A 25,057-nucleotide genomic window follows, 5' to 3' on the forward strand; every position below is an offset into this window, starting at 1 on the left:
TGGAATCTTGCTTCAAATGGTAGCCAGTTCAGGGATTTTAGGGCCGGGGAGACATGTGTATTTATTTTTGTTGCAGAGACAAGTCTGGCTGCAACATTAAGGGAGGCTCTTAGAGGGGCCAACTTGTATTTTCTTTTGTCAAATCTGTTTTTATTGTTTTAAGATTACACTTGACAGCGCAAACATTGCATATAGTAGCTCACAGTTATGCACAGGTTATTCAGCAACGCGTTAGCGCATGGCCACGATGTTGTACAGGTGTATAAACATTGCTGTGAATGGAATAAATAGTGCTCACCCAGGAGCGAACTATGCTACTTTTCACAAGTCCTGGTGCAGTCTTTAAGGCCACTAGTGGGGGCCGGTGTGGCAACTTCATGTTACGCTGATCGACCGTGTCTCAGCTTTAGGAATAAGAGGCAAAGCTAAAGATCTGCTTGCCTCATTCCTAGCCAACCGCTCTCAGACCATCAAGATGGGCAATTTCAACTCCCACACCTTCTCCCTCCCCTGTGGTGTTCCCCAGGGCTCCTCGCTGAGTCCGACGCTGTTCAATATCTATGCGTCGGACTTAGCGAGGGTGATCAAATCTTATGGAATTGCCCTCACTACTTACGCCGATGATACACAACTTGTATTATCGGTGCATAACAATGGAACATCCATCGCAGCCAACTTTCAGGAGGGAATGAAGGCGATAGGCTCCTGGATGTCATCAAATTGCCTCAAGCTCAACTCCGATAAAACGGAGGTGATGACATTCGGGAGCTTGCGTCCAGCATGGTCTCCTCAGTGGTGGCCACCTCAGATGGGGCCCCCACCCCTGCCGGTGGCAAAGGTTCGCAACTTGGGAGTCATCTTTGACAATAAGTTGACGTTTCACCATCATGCCAACGCAATTGTTTCATCTGCTTTCTATACCCTCAAAAAAATAAAAAAACTGCTCCCTTACCTCCCACAATCAGCAGGAAAAACTCTTATCAGCTCATTAGTGTTCTCGAGAACCGATTATTGCAACTCACTTCTCCTGAATGCGCAGGAAGGAGTTCTCAATAAACTGCAGACAGTACAAAATGCTGCAGCTAGAACGCTACTGTCTATCCCCAAATTTTCACATGTGTCCCCGTACATCAGAAAACTCCATTGGCTCCCTATCAGGAGCCGAATCAAATTTAAAGCTATGTGTATAGCTTATAAGACCCTGAACAACACAGGACCACAGTTTTTAAAAGAAGCTCTCCGTCCAGTTGAACAACATAGGATTTTACGGTCCTCCTCAGCCTATCTGTTGAAAGTCCATCGAACAAAGAGGGCCAACTGGGGAGACAGACGCTTCACCATTGCAACGGCCAAACTGTGGAACACTCTACCGCTCCACATTAAAACTGCTCCCACGCTCCTAAAATTTCGTAAAAGCCTCAAGACATGGCTATTCTCCTCCTCCTAACTTCCCCTCAGACGTGGCTATTCTACAACTAACTCCCCCGACATCTCTTAGTGAGTTCTATGAATTTAGCGCCGAGACACCCTCACGGGTATTTGTTTGCGCTTTAAAAATTGCTATAAATAAATAAATAAATAAAACTTCTCAACTGTCTGTAGGGTCCAATGGTGACCCTGCATCTTGGGCATGCAAACAGATGGTATACAGTTAAAACAAGAAACAATAATGGTAGCAGCAGAAACCACATGCACATGTTAACTCCCTCGCAGTTTCTCTGGTATCCCCACCCTGTACCCCCCCACGGTCGCGCTGGCACCCCCTTTTCTATAGCTGCGCTTTTGGGATTGCCTCCATGCCCTGGAAGAGCAGAGGCAAAGTGTCACCAGATCATCCCGTCAGTGGAACAGCCTGTGGTGTGCAACCACCCGTGTGATCGCCTCCAGTGCCCTCCGCATGCCTCGTGTGCTCCTCATTGTCTGACCGCTGTAGCGCGTCAAGCATCCACTCCCAATGAGCCGCCATAGGTTCCTTCCGCAACCCCAACGTTTCCTCCCTGCGAATGACAGTCCACTCTGCCCTAGCCCATGACTGGAATGAGTAAGTCCATGCTTGCGTACTCGGCGGGTCATGTGCCTTCCATCTCCTGGTAAGGAGGCGCTTTGCCACCACTAGCCCCAGATCAAAGAACCGGGACGCCACCCTATCATTGGGGGACGTTTAAAATGATGCAGTATGTGCTCGGGCCAGCCAAAAGGTATGTTTCGGCCTGTGCAGCTCTGCAACAGCCCACTGATTGCGTGCCAGTAAGCGGCCAACACCGGACAACTCCACAGCATGTGGAAGAACCCCACCCCCAGTTCACTGCACCTAGGACAGAGTGCATCATTACGATGAAAGTACTTGTTAATCAACTCAGGCATGAGGTAAGCTCTGTGAACAATGAAGAGCTGGATATGGCGGAATCGCATGTTTCTGGGGATGCGCACTGGGCTCTTAAGGACCCTATCCCATTCCTTGTCTACCAGTGGCCGCCCCAGATCCAATTACCATTTGCACATAAGTGGGCCTAAGCTAACAGATGTGTGCTCCCTCAGCAATGATGCAAGCCAGCCGACCAGGTGCCTCCCTTTCCCCATTACATGCAGGTACTGCATAGTTAAATGCTGACTAGGCTCCGCTTTCACATCTCCCCCACCGGGTTGTCAACTTCGCTATTAGGGAGCGGTGTATTAAAAACCCCCCTGGTGGAAGCCCCTCTTCTGTTACTAAGGATTCATAGGGCAAGAGTTCCCCATCCCGATATAAGTCTCCAAGCGTATGAATGTCAGCCTCCCACCATTCCGTGAGCATAGGAGCCGTGAGCACCCCTTCGCTACTGGGCGAGCCCTCCAAGGGTATAGCCGGCGCATAAGGGATAGTGTTGCGGGTGAGATATAGAGCCCTACGGAAGGACTTATATGCCACTGCTAGGAGGAGCAGTGTTGGGCGTGCAATCGCAGCAGTGGGGTGGAAGAGTCTGGTTATGCGCTCTAATGAGTATGGCGGCAGTGCTGTGGCTGTATAGTCCCTACCTCTATCCGCCAGCCAGCGAGCGACCCACTGCAGCTGGGCGGCTAGGTAGTAGTGCTCAAAACAAGGAGCAGCCAGGCCGCCCCGATCAGTTGGCAGATACAGCTTCGCCATCTCCAGTCTGTGTCTAGAGGTGCCCCAGATAAAGTCCTGCAGCATCTTATTAAGCATATTAAAAAAGGGGGCTGGAATAAATACTGGCAAGTTGAAAAAGTAGTACAGGAGGCGGGGAAGCATGACCATTTTGGTGAGTGCCACTCTACCCCTGGTAGTCAGCGGCAGCATGTTCCAGAAGCGTACCTGCGACCTGAGTGCCTCGACCGCCATCCCCCATATTACCATTAAATCAGTCAGTTGGGTGGCGGTAGATCTGTATACCCAGGTAACGGAAGGTATCTTCTTTCCACTGAAACCGTGTACCCCCATGGCAGTATCCCGGATCCGCATTCCCTGCACTGAAAGCGTAGAGGCAGGATTTACCCGCATTTACTCGGAGCCCCGAGATATTGGCAAAGGTGCGTAACAGCTGGGCCAGTTGCTCAGGGATGAGCTCCACGTCCCTCACAAATACCAGCAAGTCATCAGCGTAGAGTGACACCTGATGGACTGCGTCTCCCATTGGTATACCGTCGCCGAGAGTCTGCCGTATAGCTACGGCTAAAGGCTCAATTTCCAGTGCGGACAGCAGCGGGACAGGGGGCACCCCTGTTGGGTGCCCGGCCCACCGCTTCGGAAATGAAGTGGCCCAGCCGCACCCGGACCGTGGGATTTTTGTATAGCAGGTCAACCATATGGAGGGACCCCATGTCCAGCCCATAGCGCAGTAGCACGGCCGACAGATAGCCCCACTCTAGGCAGTCAAACGCCTTCTCCAAGTCTAGGATGAAGCACCCCGCCCTGGGCCACTCCCTTGAGGCCTCAGCTGCCACCCTGAAGCACCTCCTGAGATTGAATGAAGTGGACCTCACAGGGACAAACCCATTCTGGTCAGCATGGACTAAGTGGGGGACCATCGGCGCCAACCGCTCTGCCAGCACTTTTGAGAAGATCTTATATTCCACGTTGAGCATTGCCAAGGGTCTATATGAGCCTAGTGCCGTGGGGTCTCTCTCGGGCTTGGGCAGGGAGACCAAGAATGCCTCCAACATGGAGGGGGCAGCGATCCTTCTTCCACTGCTGCATTGTACAGCCTATGCAATAATGGCGCCAGGGATTCACAATAAGCTTTATAATACTTTGCGGGCAGGCCATCCGGCCCCGGAGTTTTCCCAGAGGCCAGCGATTGGATTGCCTCCCCAATTTCCTCTAATGAAAGAGGCGCATTAAGCGACTCCTTCTGCTCCTCAGAGGTCATGGGTAGATGAATGGAGTCCAGGAATTCCTCCAGGAGGTAACCGGGGGGATTTCCCTTGGCCCTATATAGCTGTTTGTAGTGATCTGTTAGGGCACGTTGGATTTCGCGTTGGGTATAGACCAGTATTCCGCCCTCCATGCAGAGCGCTCCTTTCGGGGTGCAGCGCTCCTCCTGTCAGATCAACCAAGCCAGGAGGCGGCCCGCTCTGTCTGCTTTGGCATGCATTCTGGCCATGTGCGCCACATCGCTGTGGCATCAAAACCGCTCCAAGAGCACCGCATGCTGGGCACGAAGGTCTCCCAGCTTGTGGGAGTACCTGCCCGCTTCCTCTCCTTCTCGCACATAGCGCAATAGCTCAGCTTCTAGGTGCGCAAGTCAGGCTGAGAGAGTCCTGCATATGTTCCACATGGCTCCCAAGCAATGCCCTCGGACTGCCACTTTGTGGGCGTCCCACTCTACAATTGCACTGCTCGCCGTCCCTTCATTAATGTCGAAAAACGCAAGAACAGCCGTGCTCAGGAAAGAGCGGAACTCCGAATCCTCTAGCACACGAGGCTGGAGGCGCCACGTGGGCACAGGCGGACGACCGCCTCCCAACCAATCTGCAACCACAGGGGGTTATGATCGGAATGTGTCCTCCCCAGGTATTCTGATAGTGCAAGTAGCAGGAGCAAAGACTGAGAACCCACTATCCTGTCCAGCTTGCGCGTTGGAAGCCACCACTGGGGCGCGCAGGAGAGGGAAAGACCTGTCTAGCTGAACATCTAGTACCATGTTAAAATCCCCTCCGAGTAACCAAGGGCGCACGACATAAGGGTGGAGGACCTGGGTGAGCTGAGGCAGAAAAGATGGTTGGTCGACGTTAGGGGCATACAAGGATCCCAGCAGTATTTCCTGACCATTCAATTTCCCCCGCAGCAGTGTGTACCTGCCCTCACTATACGCCTTCACTTCTTCACAGACAAAAGGAGTGTCCACCCTCACCCAGATCAGCATCCCACGCGCGTGCGCCAAGAGGACAGTTGAGGGGCCAACTTGTATCTAGGTAAGCCACATAATGCGGCACTGCCATAATCTAGTCTGGGCATAACAAGAGCTTGGACCGCTTGTTTTAGGTCTTCATGTGGAAGGCAGGATTTAAGTTTCTGTAGAATGCTCAGTTGGTAATTCGCTCCTTTGGTGGCAGCATTAATGTGTTCCTGCATATTCAGTTGTTTATCTATTGTAATACCCATGGATTTAGCATAGTCTATAATGTGAGGGGAGAAGTTAAGAGCTGTGAGATGTTTTCACCAAGGCTCGATCTTTGGGGGTGTTATTCGGAGGTGAGATGAGGAGAAATTCCTGGCAGCATTAAGTTTGAGATGATTATCCCTGAGCCAGAGATGTGTGTTTTGCACGGTGGCATTAAGGGATATAGGGCTAGATGTAGGTAAATGGCATTTACCGATTCGTAAATACCAAATTTTACCGATTCGGTATTTACAAATCGGTAAATGCTATGTAGGTATTTTTACCGAACAATTTAACGAATCGGTAATATTCGGTAATTACCGAATCGGTATTTACCGATTCGGTAATTGCCATTGCTTCCTATGGGCCTCAACAATTACCGAATCGGTAAATACCGATTCGGTAAAATTACTGATTTGACAAGGGGGACAGGGTGTCACTTTGACACCCTGTTGCACCCCTGATTCAGGCTTGTGTGCCATGTGACACACATACATGCCGTTAGGGCATGTATGTGTGCCACATGGCACAGGTGTACATGCACAGATGTGCATGTACACAGGAATTCGTTATTTACCATCAAATAGTATTTGATGGTAAATAACGAATTCTGAAGGGTCTGTGGCACTGTTTTCAGTGCCACCTACATCACATATTACCGATTCGGTAAATTTAGAGATTCTGTAATTTACAGAATCGGTAATTTTACAGAATCTGTAAATTTATAGAATCGGTAATTTTAAGGCCCCCTACATCTGAAACTCCAAATACCGGTCGGTAACGGGCGAAATCGGCCGTTACTGACCGGTATTTGGCCACCTACATCTGGCCCATAATGTCCTGTGAGGAGGCGAATTTGAGATACAGCGGAATATCATCAGCATATATATGATAATGGATGTTAGCAGATTTTAAGTAGTTTGCTAGTGATTCCAGGAATAAATTGAAAAAAATGGGGGAGAGAGACGATCCCTGTGGGACATCCAGAATGATAGCGGGTGGCTTAGATAGAGATTGGTTAATTTTGACCCTCTGGGATCTGTTTTGGAGGAATGAAGAAAACCATTGCACTACGACCCCTGATAGGAGCATCCTTTAGTCCAGTAGTTTCAATAGACCATCATGTTTCATCGTGGCGCAGCGGCCGATACGTCAAGTAGTATCAAAAAGCATGATTCATTTCGATCCAGCATTTTTAGTATGTCATCAACAACATGGGTATGTGCAGATTCAGTGTTGTGACCTTGACATAATCCTGATTGGTGTTCATCAAGGAGTTGATAGTTTTCTATGTGATTGCAGAGTTGGATCTGGACACATTTGCAAGACTAGGGATGTTGGAGATGGGTCTGAAGTTATTAGGATCAGAGCAGTCTGCCTTGGGTTTCTTTAAAGTGGGGGTTACTTGTCCTGCTTTCAGGCAATTGGGGATAATACCTAGGAGTGGTGAGGCAGTTACAATCTTACTCAAAATAGTAAATAGTAGAGATTGTGCACCGACTAGCTGGTGACAATACAAAGAGCAGGAAAACCTAAATATTTACCTGGATGATGACTAAATTGTAGAGATTTTGCTCTTTCTGGCTGTAAGGCGTGAAATTGCAGAAAACGTTACTATTTACCTGCCCGCTTGCTAAACTGTAAAGATTCTGCATCGTGGGACTGTCAGTAATGCAAATAGTGGAAAATCTTCACTTTTACCATGTAGCTTGTCAAATGGCAGAGATTCTCCACTGTCTGTCCATCAGCTGTACAAATAGCATGACAACTTCACTATTTACTCCGTCACTGTCTAAGTAGTAGAGAATCTGCACTGTTTGGCAGGCAGGTTTTGGAAAATGCCCTCCACCCACCTAAGCCTGTCAACAATTCTGTTCTAAGGGGGACACTTCCCCTTTGCAAATTAGGTAACACCCCAACTCAGAGGTCATCAACTCATCAATGGTTTGCAACAGCAGCTGCAGTCACAAACCATCAATAACTTCCTTTCTAAATTAGAAAGCAGAGGGAGGAAATTCCTTTCATGAACCCTCTGATTTGCAATTCAGAATCGATCACAGATTTCATTTTACTAGTCTAAAGAAATTTCCAACTCATACAAGGGTTGATAAGTACGTTTGGGGCCACATGCCTTGTGATGTTTTGACATGAGGCCCTTAGTGCTAAAACTGGTTAGATTCAGACACTAACCTATAGGTCTAAAAGTCCTAAATGTTTGAATGTTTCAAAGTTATTTAGAAAGGCATGTCATCACACAATGAGTCAAGACATAGCGACTTGGGAGGCCCTTGATGGGGCTGTCTCATGGTCACAAATGCTCCTACTCTTTTACATTTACCGGCTGATGTGACTATGATAAAGATTATTAGAACTTTTGAAAGACTAATTAAATTTGTTTACTCTTCTAAAGCTACATACTCGTTCTTACTCACAATGCCATGGGAATGTATAATGGCCAAGTACAGGATTACCAAAAGGCTCTGTATTATGAGAGCACCTCTTTTCTGCAGCAAATTATTGCATTCTGTAATCATTAATTGCAATTCAGTTAACTTAAACAATTCAGACTAAAACACCTGAAAACAATAATTTGTAAAAGCAAAAACCAGAATTGGAACTATTTTATCCAAGTAACATAGACCCACCTAATATTTAGGGTGATATAAAAATGGAAACAATTGCGTCCGTCCCTTTATGTAGTGAGCAACACAGTATAATTGAGAGGCATCATTCCAATCTCATGACAGAAGTGAGAAAAACTGTGGGCCAGATTTAGAGATTTGAGGATGTAGTTAACTATCGTCAGGAAGGCAGAGGACAATACCTCCGACATCTTGAAGGACCTTTGCTTACCAATTTTAGAGTTGTCTACTGACCCTGTGGACAACTCTTTATATTGACACAAACTCCTGACATGGTGGTGTCTGTCTATGTATGCAACATTTGAAGGATAGGACAGTTAGACATGATGGCCTGCTAGCAAACTTCAAAAAAGTTTGTTTTTCACAAACTCCCAAAGCCGGAGTTTGTTTTTCAAAAACAAAAATCTTATGTTTCCACAAACTGGGAGTTTTCTCCCAAGGCGGTGCTGTCATTATGATTTTTTTTCCTGTCCCTTACAGTCAGGTTTTACTCAAGTAGGGTAGATAGTGTAAAGTCCTTCCTTCAATGGTCCATAATTTGTCGGCCATCAGAGGAAGTACTCTGTTGAGAAAACACAAACAAAGCAATAGGACTATAATTAATTGAACTGAATGGCATTGGAATATCAATTACTTTTTCCATTAAATAATAGAAAGACGTATAGGCCTCAAAGAGACAAAAGAAAAGATACTCAGAGAGATTTTATTCATAGACTTTATTACAGCTATTGTAAGAAATAAGACATTGAATACACTGAGACATTTGTTACCTCCATTCTTATGACTTCAGGATTGATAATTTCACAGTTAGTTCCACTTTAGTAATTATTTTCCAGACATGGGATTTGGGTCCACTATTGAGGTTTCAGAACTAAGTTGAGCTTTTTTCTCTTTCAAATATAATTTCTGGCTGGCACTCAGATAAAGCCTTTGTGCAGGGTGATGGCTCTCATAGCAGTGACAAAAGTGCTGCTCCAAGCAGAAGTCCAAAACAAAGACACAATGAAGCATAACTTCTCAACACCTGCTTGTCATCAGCCTTTATGACAAGTCATTAGACACAGACAAACTGGCAGCCCTGCTTAATACATTTGACACCTTTCACAAGAGAAACCTAAGACCTACCATTTACGTCTATTATCTACCCAATGTTGGCACTCAGGAATACCTAATGAGCAGCCATTTGCTAAAAAGAACCTAACATAATATTTTGGGTAGCCTTTTCACCATTCTTCCACACTTCAATTCTGGGTCTCCATTCTCTGTCCATAGGGATGCAGTCAGTAAACTCTACTGTTTAGGGAATCGGTATCAACTCTCTATCACATCATGCAAAATGCATCCCACTGGTTCATGCATTAAGACTTTCATCAGACATAGAGTCATTCTACTATGCACTAAGCAGCAAGCTTACTAAGGGCTTGCAGTGTACTTGCGTCAAGAAAGGTAACGCTAGGCATCACAATCCTTTTAACAGGATTAACTAAGCCACACATAGCCACCTTGCATGGCTGTTTGTGGCTTAGCCCATTGAGAGTAACACAAGTCAGTGCAAATCGCTGCCTTGCATTACCCTGGGTGAGAAGGTGTTCCATGAGTGGAGCATGGGCATTCTCATGCATTTACCCATGGATTGTGATGCAATCTCAGATTTACTAAGGTGAGTAAACCTGGGATTGCATCAAAATGGTATGCTTTCCCAAGAGAGGCTTAACGAGGAGAAACATCTGTGTTGCTCCTCACTACTTCCTCTTTCAGTGCATGCCACATTCTGCAACACGCATTCAAAAAGGAAAATGGTTCAAAGCATTGTTTTACTGCAGGAAGGGGCCCCTTCCTACAAAAACAATCCTAATCATAATGCAGGCACCCTTGCATCCTGGAGCAAGGGGGCCTGTGTTGGTGTAAGGCAGCACACAGATGTCTTGCTTCCTTGTTTTGCGTGACTTCTTAGTAAATCTGCCCCTTGCTACCTACCAACCTCACACACACACACACACAAACACACACACATGGAATATAGGAACAAGGATCTGGAGATCACACAGAATCCCTCTTTGGGCCATCTGAGTCAATACACCTGGAGCCTCCATCACCCCATCTCCTGCTCATCAGAGTCTTCCTATGATTTTGAGCTTCACTTAGCTTATTGCCATATCCATTTGAATCCCTTTGTTACCTGTTAACCATGTTTCCTGACTTGAGCTATCTGAGTTTTTGAACCACTTCTGTCATCCTTCACAGACCACACTCATTTTTACCTTTTCAACTTTAAACTCCTCTCTCGTGTTTCAGTCTCCATGCCCTCAGATCCACTCTCAGACTACTGTACCAGCATCAGCTTATGTCTTCTACACTCAGAGTTCAGTATGTAACAGTCTTGGTCTTTTATTCACTCTTCTATTCTGGTTTTTCTGCAAGTATTTACCAGTTCTATATGTTGGCTGGAGAGGTTGGGGATTCTAGGGGCTGTCAGTATCAGAAGCATGAATAAGAACCATTTACAAAAGGGATATTCTACTACAAGTGGCCTAAATGATATAGGTCCTGATCTTCCTTCACTTCCAGGACCTTCTGTGCCTTTAGGTATCAATGCTCCTCCTTGTCCTGTTCCAAGTCTCCCATTTCCAGATTCTTTTGGTTCTCCTGATCTTCATCTTGGCACTGGTCTAACTAGTTCTGGTCACCCTGCAACTGGTTTCCTGAATCTGGAGTCCTGGTTGTAGTCCTTCATGACCTTGCTCTTCCAAGCCCTGCTTCTGTATTAGCCTTTCATGGGCCTCCTGATCCTAGTACTGCTGGGTTTCATCCTGATCCTGTTGGGATGGTGGGTGCTAATCCACCTATCCCTGTTATCCTGGTTCTCTTAGGAATGGAACTCCTAGCCTTTCCAGTTTGGGTCATCCTGCATCTCCTTGACCTGGTCATTGTCCTTGTGGTCCACCTGGTACTGCCTCCATGGGTCCTGATCTTCTGATAATCCGTATTATGTCCTTTTGGGTTGGGCCTGGACATTTCGGTCCAGGTCTGGTCCCCTTCATGCTTGTGGTTCTCGTTGTCCTGGTTTCCATGATCCTCACCAGCCTGATCCTAATACCCCAGTACCTATTCCTTCTGCTCCACTTGGAACTTCAGTTCATGGTCCCATTATATGATTTCTGGTTCTGCTAGCCCTGTTCTTGGTCCTGCCTATTCTGATCTTTAAAATCCACCTAACCCTCCCTCATCTGGTCTCTAGTATTAATGGCACTAATCCATCGTCTCCTGACCTGACTAGTTCTCTGGGTCCTCCTCTAACATGTCAGTCAATCAATCAATCAAGATTTATGATGCGCTGGTAATCCCTGGTAGGGTATCTAGACACTAGCAGATCCAATAAAGCTCATTCTAACATCCAGATCTTGAGGGCTCTTCTGAATTCCAGAAGTGAGGTGATGGTCTGGAACTGCACGAGGAGGCTTTCCGGGTCTTTGCTGCGATATAGGAGCAGGAGCACCCTCAACGTATCTTTCATTAGATGTAGGGAATGTGGACAAGTGATAGGTAGGTGGAGAGTAGTTTTCTCAATGGTTGGTGGAAGTTCAGGTGGTGTATAAAGTAGGCAGAACCTTGGCTGAGTAGAGCCTTGTGTGTGTGGATTAACAGCTTGAATTGGCATCTCTTCTGTACCGGGAGATAGTGAAGTTGCCTGAGGTGGGATGTGATATGGGTTCATCGAGAGAGGTCGAGGATGAGTCTAGCTGTGACGTTCTGTATGGTTTGAAGTCTTAATAGGAAGTGTGCGCTGATTTCTACATAGAGAGATTTGCCATAGTCCAGTTGGCTTGAGATGAGGGCCTGTGTCACAATGTGTCTATAGTACAGGGGTAGCCACTGGAAGATCCTATGTAGCATGTATACAGTGAGGAAGCAGGCAGAGGAGATGGCATTGATCTGTGATTTAATGATGAGCTTATTATCAATGATAGTTTTGAGGTTTGTGGTGTGGTCGGCAGGTGTGGGTGCAGGTCCTAGGTCTTATGGCCACCAGGAGTTATCCATTCGTGTTTTACCTGTGAGGAAGGAGGTGATCCATCTGAGTACATCCCCTTGGATGCCGATGTTGTGAAGTCTTTTAATCAGCATGTAGTGGTATACAGTGTCAAATACTGCATAGAGGTCGGGGAGGAACAGAGGTGCATTTTTGCCACAGTCAAGTAGGGTTTGGATGTCGTCAGTGGGTGCGATCCAGGTGGTTTTGGTGCTGTGATTGCTGTGGAAGCTAGATTGGGAGGCATCTAGTAGATGGTTCTGCTCCAGGTGTGTTGTGATTTGCTTGTTGATAATCTTTTCTAGTACCCTGGCTGGGAATGGGAGCAAGGAGATTGGGCAGTAGTTTCTGAGTTCACTGGATCTGCGGAGGGTTTCTGAGTAGTGGTCTGACTTTGGTGTGTTTCCAGGCATTGGGAAATGTTGCTGCTGTGATTGAGGTGTTTAACAGGGTGGTGAGTTCCCGGATGATCCTTTGGTTTCTGAGGTTGAAGATGTTGTGCTGGCATGGTTCTATATGATCTTTTGAGTGGGTGGATTACATGATAAAGGTGGTGTCCTGGGTGGAGAGGTGGTTCCAGGTGGTTCCAGGTGGTCAGTCTTTGGTTTGTGTAGGTTGTAGTGGCAGCATATCTGTTAAGGACGTCCGTAGGTGGTGGTTGGGGTTCAAAGTTTCTGTATATGGTTGCTCTCTTGTCACGAAAGAGATCAGGGAGGTTTTTGAATAGCTCTTGTGAGGGTCTGATGTTGTTTTTGCTTGCATCCGAGTTGGAGAATTCCTCAGCAATGTTGAACATTTCCTTGCTGTTGTTGCTCATTTTGATGCTTGCTGTTAGGGCTGTCTTCTTTTTTGCCCTCAGTATGTGTTGGTAAAGTTTAAGAGAGTTCTTGAAAGCTATCCTGTCAGAGGTGTCCTTGTTGGCGAGCCATTGCCTCTTCAGCTGTCTGCTGTCACATTTTGCTTTTCTGAGTTCTTGGGTGCACCAACTGGCCATTTGGAGGATCTTTTCTGATTGTTGCTCTTGATGGGGTGATACTGTCAAAGCCATTGTTGATCCACGTGTTTAAGTTCCTAATTCCGTGTTCCAAGTTGTTTGGTGGAAATTGGGTTGGATGCTTTGAAGGCATGTGTGGTGTTGTTGACGTTGGGGGTTATCGATGTCAAAGATGAGTTCACTGAGGAAGATGTAGTTCTTGGAGTACAGGCCTAGGGGCACACTGTAGTTGTCGATGGTGTTGCAGAAGCTGGAACGTGAGCCTGGGCATCGGCATGCAAGGTTGCCTCTGATGGTTGTCACAGGTAGTAGTGCCCTATATGCTCTCCTTGTAGTTGATGGCTGTTCCTCCACCATGCTTGCTGGTTTGGTCCTGTTGAGTTATTTTGTATCCATTGGGGATCGCTGTGGCGATGTCAGGGGCAGATGCAGGGTTGAAAAGGTCTCGTGAGGAAGATAATGTTGGGTGTGAGGGTGACGATGGGGGTCGCATAACTCGGTAGAGTGCTTGCACATAGAAGTGTGTAAAGCATTTGCCAATGGATTTGGAAGGTTGCTTCTGGAGTGGTGCGGCAACATGTCAACATAATGCTTTGTGGCATGACGGTGGTTGTATTGGTACAGGTCTAGGTGCATCTTTTGCAGGAGAACAGTCCTAACGTAGAGAGCGAGGCAATGTGATAGCAATATTCGTTGTGTCCTCCGGTACTCAGGGCACAGAGGACAGTGCTGCTGGGCAAGATCGAGGCATGGACGGGCACAGACAGGCTTGTCTTTGATGTGAGGAGTGTCGTGTCTGCATTGCGGCCTGCATTAAGTAGGTTCAGGGAGGAGGGAAGGGCTCTGGGGGGCAGTGGGCAGGGCTAGGCTAGAGAACGGCAACAGTGATCGGGAGAGGAGTTTGGTGGGAGATGAATAGTAGTAATCTTTATTTCTCAGTTAATTAAAACCATTGCAAATATTATTGCATTAGATAAATACAATTGTTATAAAAGATATAAAATGACGATAGCTTCATATTGTAAATGGATATTACTACAAAAATGTATGGAGCTTTTACACTGAGCGTGGATTAAAATCGCATAAGTCCCTTGTATTGCTTGAAGGCTATATTAAAAGTCTTGCATGTGCGATTTTTAAAAACGAATGTACGATGGGAGTAGTTTCCTGCGGTAAATAGTCGTTGCTGCAAAAATGTATGCTGCTTTCACACTGAGTGACCCTTACAGTGGCATTAGTCACTTATATTCCTGCGGTGGCTGTATAGAAGGTCTTGCCCCTGGGTTTTAAACCGCGTTGCAATGTGCAGCTTGGCTCGCTGTTCGGTGCCCCTTTAGCTTGTTTCTTGGTCTTTACTTTTGCTGGTGTCTGCCATCTGGCTGTCTTGTTTCTTTTCTGCTTTCTCAAAAAAAAGTATGACATGGCTTGCTAATTGAATGTGTTTTCCATCGAAGCAAGATGATGGGAGATGAGAAAAAGGGTGGCAGCACTAGAATTAAGATCAACGAAATAGCACTATCAGAAAAAAGTACAATTATTAAGCAGCATTTGGCACAAGCTATAGAAACAAGAATGTAAGCAAAAGGAATAGCGCAATCAGACAAAAAGTCAAAGAATTATGCAAAAAGTATAGCGAAATCAGAAAAAAGTAAAATAATTAACCAAAAAAAATAGCGCAATCAGAAAGAGGTACAAGAATTAGGCAGCAGAATCAACAAAACAGTGGTGAGGGCTGGCAGCATGAAGGAGAGATCGGTCTGGGACCTGTAATGATACTCTGCCTCTGGCTGTTATAGTCTTCCTGTTATAGTCTTCCTGATCTTTCTCACCCTGGTCCTGCTATCCCTAGGTCCTGGTCTTTCTGCTCCACTTGACCATTCGGGCCCTTATCTGTATCTACTCTCTATCACATCATGCAAAATGTATCTCACTGGTTCAAGCATTAAGACTTTCATCAGACATAGAGTCCTTCTACTATGCACTAAGCAGCAGGATTACTATATAAGGGTGGGTGGAATTTGCGTAATCACGTTACGCAACTCTCTGCGAAACTGTAAAAAATCTCCGTGAACAAGCAGAAATTCAGCAAACACGCGGAATTGCTTGTTCGTGAAGCTTTTTTACTGTTCGCAATCGCTGTTTGCGTGCTCGGGGGGAAATATCTCACGAACACGCATTTTGTGAACGCGAGCAAGCAAAAAATTTCGCAAAGTCGCGGAATGCAGAATTTTGGGCAATTTCACGTTCTCCGTGGAAAGCGAAATTAGCGAAATTCCGCAAATACTGAGAACGGAGCGGAATTTACCGCCCAGGCCTAATTACTAAGGGCTTGCGTTGCACTTGCGTCAAGCAAGGTAACGCAAGGCATCAAAAGCCTTTTAACAGGATTTACTAAGCCACACATAGCCACCTTGCATGACTCTTTGTGGCTTAGCCATTTGAAAGTAACAAAAGGTAGTGCAAATCGCTGCCTTGCATTACCCTGGGTTGAGAAGGTGTTCCATGAGTGGAGCATGGGCATGCTAATGCATCCACCCATGGATTTTGATGCAATCTCTGATTTACTAAGTTGAGTACACCTGGGATTGCATCAAAATGGTATGTATTCCCAAGAGAGGCTTAATGAGGAAAAACATCTGTTTGCTCCTCACTACTCCCTCTTTCTATGCGAGCTGCATTCTGCAACATGCATAAAAAAGGAAAATGCATCAAAGCACTGTTTTCCTGCAAGAAGGGGCACCTTCCTGCAGAAAAACAATCATATTCATAATGCAGGAAACATTGCATCATGGTGCAAGGGTGCCTGTGTTGGTGTAAGGCAGCACACAGATGTCTTGCTGCCTTGATTTGCATGACTTCTTAGTAAATCTGCCCATTGCTACATACCCACCTCACATACACACACTTGGAATATCAGAACAAAGATCTGGAGATCACACAGAATCCATCTTTGTGCTATCTGAGACAAGACACTTGGAGCCTCCATAACCCCATATTTTGCTCATCAGGGCCTTCTTATGATTTTGAGCGTCCCTTTGCTAATTTTCATAATCCTTTGATCCCTTTGTTAGCTATTAACCATTTATCCTCACAGGGGCAATCTGAGTTTTTCAATTCCTTTCTGCCATCCTTCACAGACCACACTCAAGTTTACCTTACCAACTTTAAACTCCTCTGTCATGTTTCAGTCTCTATACCCTCAGATCCACCCTCAGACTACTGTGTCAGCATCATCTTACGTCTTCTACACTCAGAGGTCAGTATGTAACAGTCTTGGTCTTTTATTAACTTTGCATGGTCTGATTTTTCTGCAAGTACTTACCAGTTCTATATGTTGGCTGGAGAGGTTGGGGATTCTAGGGGCTGACAGTATAAGAAGCATGAATAAGAATAATTTACAAAAGGGATATTCACTACATGTGGCCTAGATGCACATAGGTATTCTCCTGGTCCTGATCTTCCTTCACTCCCAGGACCATCTGTGCCTTTATGTAGCAATCCTCCTCCTTGTCCTGTTCCAAGTTCCCCATTTCAGGACTCTTTTGGTTCTTCTGATCCTCATCCTAGCACTGGTCTAACTCGTTCTGGTTGTCTTAAAACTGGCTTCCTAAATCTGAGGGTCCAGGTTGTAGTCCTACATGACCCTGGCCTTCCAAGCCCTGCTCTTGTCTCATTCTTGTATTAGCTCTTCCTGGGCATCCTGATCCAGGTGCTGCTGGTCCTCATCCTGATCCTGTTGTTATTGAGGGTTCTTATTCACCTATCCTTGTTATCATGGTTCTCCTAGGACTGGAACTCCTATCCTTTCTGGCTTGGGTCATCCTGCTTCTCCTTGCCCTGGTCATTGTCCATGTGGTCCTCCTGGTACTGCCTCCATGGATCCTGATCCTCTGATCATCCTTATTATGTCATCTTTGGTTGGGCCTGATCATTTTGATCCTGGTCTGGTCCCATTGATGTTTGTGGTTCTCTTTGTCCTGGTTTCCCTGATCCTCCCCAGCCTGGTCCTAAAACCCCAGTTCCTATTCCTCCTGCTCCACTTGGAACTTCAGTTCCTGGTCCCTTGATCTTATTTCTGGTCCTCCTAGTCCTGTTCTTGGTCCTGCCTATTGTGATCCTTCGTATCGCTTCGTATTGCCGCCTGCTGCTGCTGCTGTGCCGGTGGGGGACACTGCAGGACTACAGGGCCCAGGACGCTGTGGGGCACCGGAGAACTCGCCCCTCCCCCCTGTAACCGGGGACTACTTTAACTCCTCGCGTCTCCCGCTCTGCGGGAGATGCTTCGTATTGCGGCCTGCTGCCGCTGCTGTGCCGGTGGGGGACACTGCAGGACCACAGGGCCCAGGGCGCTGTGGGGCACCGGAGAACTCGCCCCCTCCCCACTGTAACCGGGGACTACTTTAACTCCTCGCATTTCCCGCTCCGCGGGAGATGCTTCGTATTGCCACCTGCTGCCGCTGCTGTGCCGGTGAGGGACACTGCAGGACTACAGGGCCCAGGAAGCTGTGGGGCACTGGAGAACTCACCCCTCCCCCTGTAACCGGGGACTACTTTAACTCCTCACGTCTCCCGCTCCGAGGGAGACGCTTCGTATTGCCGCTTGCTGCCGCTGCTGTGCCGGTGGGGGACACTGCAGGACTACAGGACCCAGGACGCTGTGGGGCACCGGAGAACTCGCCCCTGCCCCCCTGTAATTGGATGGTTTAAAAGTAATTAGCCTCTCCTGCACCGCGGGACGCGTGCGGATGGGCGCTGGGATAAGCCCGGGCAAAGGGCGGGCCTTCTGTGGCCGTCAGAGGCTGTTAGACGCTGGGCTGGGTCACCCCCTTTCAAGAAACAGTCCGCTAACCTTTGAGGTCACGTTGGATTCCGTAGGTGTTGACTCTGGCCCGATGAGAAAAGAGCTGGTGCCTGGACTGTGAGTGACTAGGTGGAGCTGCCACCACTGAACTTTTGTAATAAATGTTATTTGTGGGGCGGTGTTGGGCGGTTTGAGAAATTGGGTACCAGGGGTGGCTTTTTCTAAATTACAGATTGATTTCGGGGACTTGGAGCTGCATCTTGGCTGTGTCTGCTAATTTGGCACCTGGTACTGTAGGCGTGTGTTAGATCTGAATTATAATGGCCAGTATTGTGCAAACAAGATCAGCCAAACGGTGTCACAGTATCCCATCAAACCCCAGCTCTGCGACCAAACAAAAGAAAACTCTCCCCCCACAACCGCACAGCCCACTGCAATTGATGTTGCAAAGGGCGATTGGGGTGGTATCCAGCGAAATAGAGCTAACAGAAAGACGCCTATCACTAACCCTACAGTTCGATCTGACCACAACGACTCAAGAGACTGAGAATCATGTTAAGGCTAACTCCCTACACAGTCCATTAGCGTCGCCACTCTCAGAGATCTCATGTGCTCAGGTGGAGAACAAAGCTGATTTTGTGAAATCTAAATCTGGGAGAAAGGCACCTCCCAGCAAGAAAAAGGGGGCTAGTCCCAGAAAACCCAAGTCTAAGAAGCGTAAAACGACCCGGCTCCGAATAAAGTAACAAGTGTGGCAGGGGAAGAGGTTGGGCATGTGCCGCAATTGCAATTACCCTCCATTTGGGTGTCCCAACTTATAATTGATCTACAGTGTCATTTTGACCAATTGGTTAGTACACAGATGAAACGAATTGTTAGCAGATTAGACAAAATAGTAACCATAGTGAAAACATGGGGGGGGCAGAGTGGCATTATGCCTCATGCCATTGTAGCTAACTCCAATGTCCTTGAGACTATCGCTGGGAATGTAGCTAGCAGATCTCCCGCTGTGCAAACTATCACTGCCATAGATTCAATAGCACCTATAAATAGCCAACAGCCAAGCACTAGCGGTGCCCCTATTAGAAGCGCCATGAGTACAGGGAAGGTACCTACTGCCCCGTTAACTGCTGCTCCGTCAACTACCATTTCACAAGCCCTATCTCACAAGCGGACCATCCATGCACATCCAATTCTGGGTCAATCAAGAGGGTCACCCCTTAAGACGGCTATCAATCAACCATCCAGCATAAATTTACCCCCTGAGGCGGCCCCCAATCTAGTTGTACTGGCGGGGGTGCCAGAATTGAAGCCAGAACAGACAGAATCTCATGAAGTATTATGGAATAAGATTAATTTCTGGCTAAATAAGAACAGGCCGCTGCCAGGGAATAAACAAGGGAAAATCTTGTATGTGCGGAGAGTGAGCAGGTTGGGGAACAGGAATAAGGATATTAATGGTAATTGTGTGGTGGTTAATTTTAGGGACCGTAGAGTAGTCAATCCTATCCTAAGAGGGGGACCTGTAAACCACTCAAGCATCATTAGATCCTTGCCTTTGGGTTACTTCTATCTGAGGGGAACCCCGAGTCATAATCAAGGCACTGCATATTTTGAAAGAAGGGACAGTTTTGACAATAGGCTGGGAACATGCCACCTATTCCCAGGTGCCTCCCTAGGAAATCCGGGTGACAGTTTTGACCCCTTGATGTTTTTAGAGGAATTGGATTGACTAATGAACAATAGAGTTCCTCTTGGGAAGGTCTCAGGGGAAACGGAAGGTTTTACCATCACCCACCTGGTTGCAACCCTATTCCCTTACCCCACACTGAATGAGCTCACCAGTGTCAAAGATGATTTGAGCCGGGGCTTGCAGTCGAAGTATAAGAACGACTCCCGGAATTTACCAACAACGATAGAAATGGCCCCAATAACTGAGTATCCTAGTAATAGCCTTCCTGACTTCACTACTGTTTTAGGACATCCATGTGGGCCTTTGCCTTTGATATTAAGGAGTGAGGATGTATTGGGAGCAGATCAACCCCCTACATCATCCCACAGACAAATGATCCAGCCTGGGTCTATAAGACTTAATGGTGATTTGTATCGTGAAAGGCCAATGGATAAAACCCCCGCTACACCTCAGATTATAAAAAGATACACGCACGGGGGGCTCAAACTAGTATCGTGGAACATAGCTGGTTTATCAGCTAAATTTGATAACCAAGAATGGAGGAAATACATCACAAGGTTCCAGATAATCTGCTTGCAGGAGACCTGGGCGGTAGATTGTAGCCCCTTTCATCTAGCGGGGTATAAGAGTTTGGATGTGCCCGCCCAGAAATAAGTGTCGGGGAGAGCCATGGGAGGGCTTTTTATTTTTGTTGATTTGCACACAGATGGAGTGTGGACCAATTTAAACTGGCCATCAAATAATACACAGGCTCTTGGGTTTTCTAGAAATGGGCTTAATGTGATACTGATTAACCTGTATAATGCTGCTGCATTTAAGGGGAAAGAATCCATAATGCAAGAATTAGATAATAGGCTAAGTGCTGAGACAGCCCGTAGGAAGGGGGCGATGGCCCCGTCTGTAGTATTAGTTGGCGATTTTAATTGCCATTTATGTCCTAGCCTATTACCCCCCAATGAAGAGTGGTCTTGCTTCTTGGAGGAAGGCCCGCACTTCGAGCACACAAGTGAGGGTACTGAAATAGGCAAGGTACTGAAAAGTCATACCCTACAACATACTATTGACCTGGTTACCATTGGAAGGGATGGTGTTGTTACCCCAACCTACAAAGGTAGAGTAAATGTAAAGTACTGGATAATAGGAGCTGAGATCGAATGGAATGCATTTAGTGATCACAATCCTCTAGCTCTCGAGATAATGAATTTGCCCCCTAGGAAAGATAGGAGAGGGGAGATGGCAGGTAGTATCGAGAAGGTAACGGACCAGGGAAGACGTTTGAGATGGTCTAAAGTTGATAGGGAGGCTTTCTATACGTCATTAATGGAAATTGGGAAGGAAGCCATCGGGGAGTGTTTATACCACTCATTGGAGGGGCCGTTCGTGGTAAGGGCATTTGAGGCAGTGGCCCACCTGATAGACGGTCTACTAAAATCCACCACCCCTGTGAGGGCAAACACAGCCCCGAGATGGTTTGACAAAGACTGCTCCCGTTCACAGAGGGATTTAAAATGTAGTCTGAAAAGCCTCCCCCGCGACAAGTCTAGAAATGCACAGTGTAGGAGCGCATATAAAAAGGCGATCAAACTTAGGAAGATCTCCCTCCAATTTCATGCCTGGGAAGATTTAAGGGAAGCAGCAGAGAGAAGAGACATGACAGCGTTCTGGAAAATAATAAACAAACTGTGTTTCCAGGACAATAACACCCCAGAAATTGGTACACTATTCTGCCTGAACAATGGTATGACCGTTTGAAAGGCCTGTACAATCATTCAGAGGAGAACATTTATAACACGGGGGGTAGCCAGTGTGTTTCCTCGGTAGAATTCTCTCTGGGGGAAATTACAGTGGCCATCCAGGGTCTATCACGAAACAAAGCCCTGGGTCAAGATGGCATCCCACCTGATCTCTTTTTAAGTAATGTTGAGTTATGGGCACCTATCCTCAAAAGGGTGACAGGGACAACCCTCAGTGTTACCGACCTATCTCACTGATAGACGTGACAGCTAAAGTCCTGGGCAGAGTGGTCCTAATGAGCCTTACAGACTGGGCTGAGGAACACCGAATTATCACTGATGTCCAGTATGGATTTAGATCAGGGAGATCGACGATAGATCAGTGTCTGAATCTCTTCTTAATGGTGGCTAAGTACACTATAACCAGCAGTGAAGCTGTATATCTAGGGTTTATGGATCTCACCGCAGCCTTTGATCATGTAAATAGAGAGAAGCTCTGGACCCTGATGACCAGTCTAGGAGTGGATCAGGGCCTGGTAAATATTTTGAGAGCTTTGCGCTGTGACACCACCGCCAATGTGCGTTTTAACCTGGAAGGGGGTACCAGAGAATCTTTTTCCTGTAACAGTGGGGTCAGACAGGGATGTATTCTGGCCCCCTTTCTGTTCTCTCTCTATATAAACAACTTAGATCAGGTGCTAGGTAAATTAAAGGTGGATTCCCCAAGAGTAGAAACTCGACCCTTCCCAGTGCTGTTGTACGTGGACGATGCGGTACTGCTAGCCCGTACTCCCAGGGGACTTCAGTGTTTGATAGATGGGTTTGTTAGTTTCATGGACACCCTAGATCTGTCGGCCAACTTGACTAAGTACTTTGTAATGCTGGCTCGTACCAAACCCTGCAAGAAGTTTTCCTACAAAATAGGTGCACATAAATTAGGACAGGTACAAACCTTCATCTATCTTGGCCTGTTATTTGATGGGTTCTTAAATTTCAAAACATTAATTGAAGAGCGATGCACCACGTTGGTGGCCTCGACCGGTGCTATAATGAACTATGGGCGTAGGCTAGGGAGATGGTCACCTGAGCAAATTATAAACCTGTACAGCTCAATATGCTGTTCAAAAGTGACTTATGGGTCTGACATCTGGGGCTTTGCAAACACACAGCAACTGCAGCTGGAGGAGAATAAATATTTGAGGAAGGTGCTTAAAACCCCAAAAAGTACCTCAGCCCTGATTGTCCATGAGGAACTGGGCAAGCCCTATATTGAGGATCTGGTAAAGGTTAGACCCCTTATGGCCTGGCTAAAGATTTGGACAAATACGGAGGAAGACCAGAGTAGACAAATTATCAGAGATTGTCTGGATAGGGATAAAGGAATAAGAATCCCATGGCTAAAGCACGTGAAGACTTATTTTGAAGGAATTGGCTGTGAGGATCTTTTTACAAATCCAACGGAAATTATCCCTCAAGACAAACTCAGAGTTAAGAGAATATTTTTGGAGCAGGTAGACTCACGTAGAGCAGAAGTGGAAGGAGGCAAATCTACAGTCCGCACACACAGCTTGGTCAAAACAGGGGAGGGTATGGAACCCTATCTCGCTCTCATGTCTAACGCACAGGCTAGATTTTTAATCACTCGTTTTAGGCTCAACCTTTTACACCATAGGAGAGGACAAAGAAACCCAATGCCTGGAACCACCACTGAACCCAACACCTACGGCCCAAGTTTGAGTAGCTCACCAATCCAAGTGAGGTTCCCCAGTGCTCCAGAGTCTGAGTCCACTGTGGGTTGACCCCTACAGGACTCACAAACATCACCTACAGCCTCTGCACTGAGACCCCCCAACCGCAAGTGACATGGTAAGGTGAAATCCGACCTCAAAAGGCACTCCTGCATCCGGCTGCCCTGCACCCTGGAGAAGAGATCCTGAGGTTCACCTACAGCCCCGGGCCCTCCAACTTACCTGCCTAGCTGTTGGTTCCTCCAGGAAGATTTATTGGACAGATCCTGCAGCCAAAACCCAAAACTGGCAACTTCCTTTGAAAACAACCGGGCACCCTATGCCAAATCAGTACCCTGCACCCGGCCGCCCCTGTGCCGCTGTGGATGTACCTTGTGTGCTAAATCGTATCCTATGGGTAATTTGGGATCTTTGCGGAGACTGCGACCAGGCCCTGCGTAGCTAAACCAATCCATCAGCTGGAGGGCATGGCTGGAACAGGTAATTTATTACTTTTTTTATATTGGAGTGGGTGCAAAGCCCCCTTTCAGAGCTTTTAGGAACCCAGAAACCCATCCCTGTGCCCATTTTATTTAATTAAGGCAAGAGGAGTTGCAGCCCCCTTATCAAGACTTTAAGGGCTTCTGGGACCCCATCTCTTAGGATTTAATTTTTTTAAATTTAAAAGGAAGGGGCCACACAGTTCCCCTCCTGGAGCCAATAGTGGCCCTGTGGAGTCCATCCCTCTGAGCCTTCTTTTTTAACAAAGGGGAGCAGGGTGTGCACCCCTCCTCCCCAAGCCACTATTGGCCCGGAGACTCCATCCCTGGGACCTTTACTTTTTTTTAATTGGTGTAGGCCCAAGGCCTCCCATCCCCATATCTCTAGGTGCCTGGGGACCCTAACCCATGGGGCCTACTGCCAGGGTCCTACTGCCAGGGACTAATATGTTATAAGATGGTGCTCACCTGGAGCTCCCTAAAAAAATAATTTTGGGGCTGTGTGAGGAGTCCAATAGCCACACACCTCTCTCCCCTAATATCCTAATATAAATGTTTTCTACTATATATATTATTTATATATTCACTATGTCATTAGTGATGTCATTTGAGATGTCATCAGTGGTGTCAGTGACCATGTCATGAGTAATGTAATATGTGAAGTCATAAGCAGTGCATTGTGGGGGCATAAGTTATAGTTATCCCAGGTAACTATTACTGCGAATTTCTATGGTTTTATGCATGTGAAATCTCAGTCTAACTACATCATCCCTGTAACCTTTGTTTTTTTTAGTGGATTTCTAAGAATTTTTTAAGTCTTTTTCCTAACTATAACATCCCTGTAACATGTGTTTTTTCAGTGAACGTCTACAGTGTTTTTAATGTTAATTCCTAACTATAAAGTCCCTGTAACCTTTGCTTTTTTAAGAGAATTTAAAAGGTCTTTTACATTTTATTTCCTAATTGTAATCTGTAACCTTTGAAAGTTGGTGTGTGAGTGGCTGTATTGGTCTTTGAGTGAGTGTCTGAGTAGTTTTGTATGTGTGAGGGCAGCTGTTTGAGACTGGTAATGTGTGTGTGAGTGACTGTGTGAGTAGCTGGATGGTTAGTACCTGGGTGTGTGAGTGGCTGTATGGGTCTGGGAGTGGGTGTGTGAGTACTTTTGTGGGTTTATTTGTGGATTTGTGAGTAAGTGAGTGGGTGAGTAAGTAGTCATATGGGTCTATGAGTGGGTGTATGAGTAGCTGTGTGGGTCTGTGAGTGGGTGTATGAGTGCTTGTATAGTTTTGTGAGTATGGTATAAGTGGCTGTATGGGTATATGAGTGAGTGTGTGATT

The sequence above is a fragment of the Lissotriton helveticus genome, chromosome 5_1, assembly GCF_964261635.1.
Source record: "Lissotriton helveticus chromosome 5_1, aLisHel1.1, whole genome shotgun sequence".
Classification (NCBI taxonomy): Eukaryota; Metazoa; Chordata; class Amphibia; order Caudata; family Salamandridae; genus Lissotriton; species Lissotriton helveticus.